This window comes from Populus trichocarpa, chromosome 3, assembly GCF_000002775.5.
Source record: "Populus trichocarpa isolate Nisqually-1 chromosome 3, P.trichocarpa_v4.1, whole genome shotgun sequence".
In the NCBI taxonomy this organism is placed as follows: Eukaryota; Viridiplantae; Streptophyta; class Magnoliopsida; order Malpighiales; family Salicaceae; genus Populus; species Populus trichocarpa.
The window spans coordinates 20,184,813-20,192,532 of record NC_037287.2 but is presented as its reverse complement, the minus strand read 5'-3'; positions in this window follow the sequence as shown (position 1 = coordinate 20,192,532).

Sequence of the window (7,720 nt, the reverse complement as noted above, 5' to 3'; positions counted from 1 at the left end):
TTTACTCTCTGATAAAAGTTGGATGATATCTGTGATTCTGTTCCATACATTAAACTCTGGAAGTTTGTTTGGTTTCCAGAAAGAATCATCGACTGTAAAATCAAAATATCCTGCAAATCCCGTGTCAGAACCGAAAATATCACAAATTTCTTGTAAATGTTCCTGTAGAACCTATCATTCTGAACTCTTGAACAACATTGCTAGGAAAATCAAAATACTTCTTTTCGAAAAGCAGCGGACATGTTCAACAAGTAGACACTAGGTAGAAGAAATGGGGAAAAGGAAAAACTGCAGATACCACTAATAATAAGAACATTCATTAGTGCACAGCAGTTACATTGTATTCTGTTAAAATAATTAAGCTTAAACACGAAAAGGAGGCTAGAATTCTGAATAATATGTATATTATGAGTGCTTAGTCTTAACCTAAATACAAACAAAGTATATATAGGTTAAACTGAAAGTACTATTCTACCCTTAATAAATAAGACTACATAAATATTATTTAACATCTCCCCTCAAACTCACGATGCGGCAGCTACAAGCATCGAGAGTTTGCCAACCAGAAAACGAAAACGAGAGATGGAATGCGCCTTGGTAAAGAAATCTGCAATCTGCAAGGAAGAAGGAACAAAAGGCAAAGCAATGGTGCCATGTTTGAGATGATGACGAGTAAGATGACAATCGATCTCAATGTGCTTAGTGCGCTCATGAAAAACCGAGTTATGAGCAATCTGAATAGAACTCTGGTTGTCACAATACATAGGAGTAGGATGAGAAAAGGAAACTCCCATATCAGCAAGTAACCAACGTAACCAAACAATCTCTTTGGTAGTAGATGCCATGGCACGATATTCTGCTTCGGTGGATGATTGAGAAACAATAGATTGTTTCTTGCTCTTCCAAGAAATAAGAGAATCACCTAAAAAGATACAGAATCCGGTAACAGACTTGCGATCTGTGGGATCACTACCATGATCAGCATCAGAGTATGCACGCAACTCCAATGATGAGGTGGATGAAAGTAAAAGACTCTGAAAAACTGTACCCCGAAGATATCGCAAAATACGAAGAACAGCTGCCCAGTGAACAGTAGTAGGAGAAGCAACAAACTGACTAACAACATGAACAGCATATGCAATATCTGGACGAGTAATGGTGAGATATACCAAACTCCCAACAATAGTGCGGTATAAAGTAGGGTCTATCAAAGGTAAGCCATCAGAAGAAGAGTACCTTGCGTTAACCTCAATAGGAGTATCTACAGTCTTGTTATCAGTAAGTCTAGCCCGCTCAAGAATATCTGCAACATATTTCGACTGAGAAAGAAGGTAACCTCTAGGTGAGTATGCTACCTCAATACCCAGGAAATATCGAAGATAACCCAAATCCTTCATTTCAAATCGTCTAGCCAACTCTGTCTTCAAAACTGAAATACCATCAATATCATCACCAGTAATAATCATGTCATCAACATATAAAGACAGAATGATACGACCTGCATCAGTGCACTTAATAAAAAGAGCAGAATCATGACTGCTAGAAACAAAGCCAAGAGACGAGATCACAATAGAGAATTTCTCAAACCAAGCACGGGGTGCTTGTTTGAGACCATATAATGCTTTCTTAAGCTTACAAACATATCCAGAGTCATGTGAAATACCAGGAGGGGGTGCCATATAAACTTCTTCTTGAAGATCTCCATTCAAGAAGGCATTTTTAACATCAAGCTGATAAATATGCCACTGACGAATCGAAGCTACGGCAATAAGAGTACGAATAGTAGTCATTTTTGCAACCGGGGCAAATGTCTCCTCATAGTCCATACCATACTGTTGAGAGTATCCTTTTGCAACCAGCCTAGCTTTGTATCGCTCAATAGACCCATCAGAATTAGTCTTGATCTTATACACCCAACGACAACCAACAACACTCTTACCAGGAGGTAGAGGAACCAGATCCCAAGTATCTGTCTTATGCAAAGCAGAAAGTTCCTCATCCATAGCTTGCTGCCAAAGCGGATCAAGAATTGCCTCTTTATAGGAAGAGGGCTCAAAGAGACAATGAATAGAAGCTAAAAAGGAAGTAAATGATGAAGAATAACAAGAATAAGCAAAATCTGGTAGTTTTGTGGACTTACGAATGCGGATGGACTGACGTGGAGGTGGATCCACAATCTCAGATGAAGCTTGAGGGGCTGTAGATGAGAATGGAGCTTCAGGTGTGCCAGAGAGTAAAGTACCAGTACCTGCAGAGTTATGAGTACAAATTGATCGAACATAGGGAGAGGTATCATTACCAGAATCCTCAGAAAAAGGATCTATATGAATAAGATCAGATTTTGTCAGGCTATGAGTAGTGGATGGAATAGAAAAGAAAGGTATATGCTCAAGGAAGACAACATGACGAGACACATAAAGTTTCTGAGTTATTGGATCAAAACAACGATACCCCTTTTTACCTTCACCATAACCCAGAAAGACACAAATAACGGATCGAGAGGATAGCTTATTGCGTTCTACATGAGGACGAAGAACAAAACAAGTACAACCAAAGACTCTAAATGAGGAATAATCAGGGACATGCCCATATAGCTTTTCAAAAGGAGATAGACCCGAACTATGAGAAGATGGAATTGTATTAATCAAACTTACAGCAGTAAGAACAGCTTCTCCCCAAAATTCACTAGGAACAAAAGCAGACAACAAGAGAGAACGAGCAGTTTCGACAATATGCCTATGTTTTCTTTCAGCTACACCATTTTGTTCAGGAGTATCTGTACATGAAGTTTGGTGGATGGTTCCATCTAAGGCAAGCATTTGACAAAATTTATTAGAGGTGTATTCCCCACCCAAATCACACCTAAAGCATTTGATCACAGCAGAATGTTGAGTTTTGATAAGAGCTCGAAAAGCTGCATATATCTCAAAGAATTCAGAACGATGTTTCATTAAATAAACCCAACAATAACGAGTATGATCATCAATAAAAGAGACATAATATCGAGACCCTCCTTTTGTGGAAACAGGAGAAGGTCCCCATACATCAGAATGAATCAAATCAAATGGTGAAGATGAAACAGAAATACTTCGATTAAAAGGTAAAGCAGAAAATTTTGCCAGTTTACATCCACTACAATCAGAAATGTCACAAGTTTTCAAATTTCCTAAAGCTCCTGTGGATGCCAAAAATCTCAAACGAGAAGACGAAACATGACCTAGACGGGAATGCCATAAATAAAAACTAGAAGATGAAAGACTCAAACGAAAGGAAGACAAATCAGCAGTAGCAGCAGCAGCAGCAGCAGCAACTGGCACTTTTAACTCATCCAAAATATATAGCCCATTCTCCCTACGGCCTGTCCCAATCAGCTTCTGAGACTGCAGATCCTGTACACAACAAAAAGAACCAGAAAACATGACTAAATAATCACCAGAATCACATATTTGACCAACAGACGCAAGATTCAATTTGAGTTTTGGAATAAGATAAACATTAGGGAGAGACAAGTGAGGTGTGACAACAGAACCAACACCTGCTAAGGGCATAGGAGTGCCATCAGCAGTCATAACAGGAATGGAGGAAAAAGGGGACACTGAGGTAAAAGATGAGGAATCTGGAGACATATGATGTGAAGCACCAGAATCCAAGACCCATTCAGAGTGTGACATACCTGAGGAACTATGAGGCAACTGACCTATGGAAGAAGCGGACATTGCTTGTGGCTGCAAGGAGAGAAACTTCTGAAATTGCTCAGCTAAAGTATTAGGATCGGTAATAGAGCCTGGGGAAGCTACTGCTGCAGTATTGTGGTGTAGTGGTTTATAACCCTGAGGTGATCGATGAGCATTAGATTGTGACTGACTGCCAGACTTCCAAGCTTGATTCTGCTGTCTCAACTTAGGACACTGAGCCTTCCAATGACCTTTCTGCTTACAGAAACTGCACTCATCGAAGCCAACCCTTGTGTAAGGCTTGTTCTGATGATTAGAGAATGGCTTAGAAGGTACTGCTAGTACAGAAGGATTCGAAGCAGAAAGAATTCCCTTTTCAGAATAAGACTGAAGACGTATTTCTTCAGCCAATAACTCACTGACAACAGAGTCAACAGAGGGCAGTGGAGAACGATGCAGAATTGAACCTCTAAGTCCTTCGAAATCACTGCGAAGTGCTGTTAAAAATTGTACCAATCGTTGCTGCTCTCTACGTTCAATATAAGCACCACATGCTTTTAATTCTGCCGATTCTGTAAGAGCCAATTGATCCCAAAGATCTGTCATGGCAGAATAGAACTCCTGAATACTCATATTCTTCTGGTGAAGAGCTCGTATGTCATTCTCTAACTGATACTGTTTTGCAAAATTTGATTGCGTGAATAACCGTTGCAGATGATCCCAAACCTCCTTTGCTGTCTCATACTTTGCCAACTGTGTACCTATAGAATGCTCAACAGAATTGTTGATCCAAGTAATGATCTTTGCATTGTTTGCTTCCCATGTATCTATCAAGACAGTATCTCCTTCTTCAGTATTCTTAGGTACCACATAAGTTCCACTAACATATCCCCACATCTTCTTACCCTTAAGAAAATTTCTCATTACATAGCTCCAATACGAATAGTTCTTCCCATCCAACCTCACACTCACAGACTGAAGCGAATCATCTCTTTCAGTAGCCATAATCAACAATCACAAAGAACCAGAATGCAAAAGCAGCGGAAAACAAAATACCAAATTGCAGAAACTAAACAAATATCTTCTCAAACTTATACGATTACTCCAAAACACAAAACAAATTTGCAGAAACTGAACGGAATTACCAAATTGCAAAAGCTGAAGGGAAGACGAAATACCAAAATAATTGCAGAAACTGACGAAATACCAAATTTTGCAGAAGCGGAAGACAAAATCTCACTCCAAAAAATTTTCGGGGCTCTGCCCCGAACCCCGGCAGGGGCGCGCTGCCCCCTGCAAACCCCCAGCCAACTCACCGCAGAGTTGGATCCGCGAAGCTATGTTCGGGATTAAGCCTCGTTCCATAAAACCAGCTCTGATACCATGTTAAAATAATTAAGCTTAAACACGAAAAGGAGGCTAGAATTCTGAATAATATGTATATTATGAGTGCTTAGTCTTAACCTAAATACAAACAAAGTATATATAGGTTAAACTGAAAGTACTATTCTACCCTTAATAAATAAGACTACATAAATATTATTTAACATATTCAACTACAGCATTTCTTGTCTTTGGACTGAATGAGATCTTCTTCAACAATGAATAGCCTCGAGTGAACCGGAAAAGACCGCTACCTCCAACAACCTGGCATTATCGAAGACTGGATTGTGACCTAGAATACTCAGGGCACCCCCATTGTACATACCCTCAACAAAAGCAAAATTCAAAACCATAAGCAATCCACATTCATGTTGAGAGGCAAAAACATACATACCCTGTGCTCCTCCCTCAAGTTTTTAAGTAGGTTCTGGCTCTTCAGTTAATGGATCATCCACCATGAAAGTACCCGACAAAGCTACCATTGTCTTTGCTGGTCCAGCAATTCTCATGGTTGTTTGGTTTTCCCCACTTTGAATATTGTGAAAGTAGAAATGCAGGCGGGCCATTTCTCCATGCTTTTTTCGGATATGATCATAGAGGATTGCTCAGAGAACTTGCCATTACTAGCCAGTGCCGGAAAATGTCAAGAATAAGAGAAGTGCTGTGTGTGAATAAGAAAAAAAGCCGTAGGGGAATGTTAGAAGAGGCTATTTATAGGATTGTGAGCTAGAATTGATGAATATTGTAGCGCGAGATTGGCCTTTTGAAGGGGGTTAATGTGGCAAAGTAATTATTACTTGAACTTAGTGTTGCATCGAAAGCAAGAAACAAAGTGATAGTAGAGAGTAATTTTGATGACTTTGAGAGGGCCTCAAATTTATTGAGTAATGGGACATGTAGTTTACAGCATTGAGGATGCTATCCTGTCTGAGCTGGTTCAGCTACTAAACATTACTAAGCTTTTTTACTTGAACACGATAACATACACAGCTCATTATCAAATTACAAACCATAATCTGCAACAACGGATAACAAAAAAAGAGAAAGAATAATCGATAATAAATGCAATCAGGAGTGCTTATTTTGTCGTAATAAGTTTTGTGTTAATTGTGTCCCCCAATTTTTAGAAAATTTTAATTAATCTTTACATCTATATTTGGTATGAATTCTGTAAAAAAAATTGCACTAAACAAAGTTCCCAATTGAGAAATCAAAATTATTTGGAAACAACATTAATTGATACAAAATCTTCCTTGCAGTAAAAATGATACTACTCCAATACAAGGGTCCATTTATAGGTTCGCCCACCATTTTTCTTGCTCGTTTGGCACTGTAGCTATGGCTAGAAATAAACACAGGATTGAAGTGTTTGGTTAAGTTGAATTACACTTTTATTTCATGTGAGTCCCATTCAAAAACTGAGGTACAACCTCAGTTTTTGAAAAGCAATTTACAATTGTTTATCTATCCTGTTTTTCTCTTTCTCACCGACACTGCTAATTAATTAACACAACTTTTCCAACTCGAGCTAATATCCTCTGTTTTCTATGCACGAGTTGACTGACTCTAATTTTTCTCATCACTCATCTACTATCATTATTAGTTTCTTCATTTTTCTTTGTCAACACCAATATAAGCTCTCCATTCACTATCACTATTACAAGTTGAAAAGTCAAGACCATGCCATATCTCACACATGAAAACTCCCCTATAATATATTTTGGAGTTACAATAAGGAGACAATTTTTTAAAAAAACTTAATTGCAGATTAATTTGATGATTGCTCTTTTCTTCTTTTCTTTTCTTTTCTTTAAGAAATTCTTATGCTTCTGGGTCTGAATAGTAGAATACATACTATCTAATGCCAAGCTTTTACTGACTGTCTGTACATCAAGTTCAGCAATATTAATTTCATGTTCATGGAAAGAATTAATCTCAGATACAGAATAACATATACAGCCACTAAAAATTGTATGTCAGTATAGGATAGGTTGTTCTTCATTAGAGATTTCTTGTTCATGTGACACAGGGCATTGGTAGAGTGAACTGCAACTTGTCTTGGTCGTACTGGCTTAAAGCTAATTTATTTGGGTTTTACACTTCATTATTCATGATTACAGCTGAAGTATTACCAATTTTTTATTTTTTATTGTTTCCCAGTCATCTCACAAGCTGTCTCTGCTGATCAAGTAAGCTCAGTTTGCTTGTCAGCATTCTTGCCACATTATTTCATCTTGTTCTTGAACTCCAATCTCGATCCGGTATCAACCCCTGCGGCATCTTGTTTATACATTGTGATAAGAAAGGAACATTTTTTTTTTTTTTGAAAATAGCACAACTCACAAAAGTCTTTTGCAATTTTGAATGGCTAAAAGAATTTAAAAAATCAAGTCAGGCAACCCATAAAAAATTAAGAGAGTTGCGCTACAAAGAATAGAACAACCTCTTTAAAAAAATTATGGAGATTGCGTCTACGTACATGGGTGTAGTGCAATATCCACATGTGTTTTTAATGTGTATATTGATAAAAAGCATCAAGAATATTCTTTCACTCTATTGATCTGAAAACTGTACACAAGTAGATAATTCTAATCTAGATAGGTAATTATTCTTATTCATAAATATAGCTTAATTAGAGGCAACGCCAAATCCTAAATTTCTCC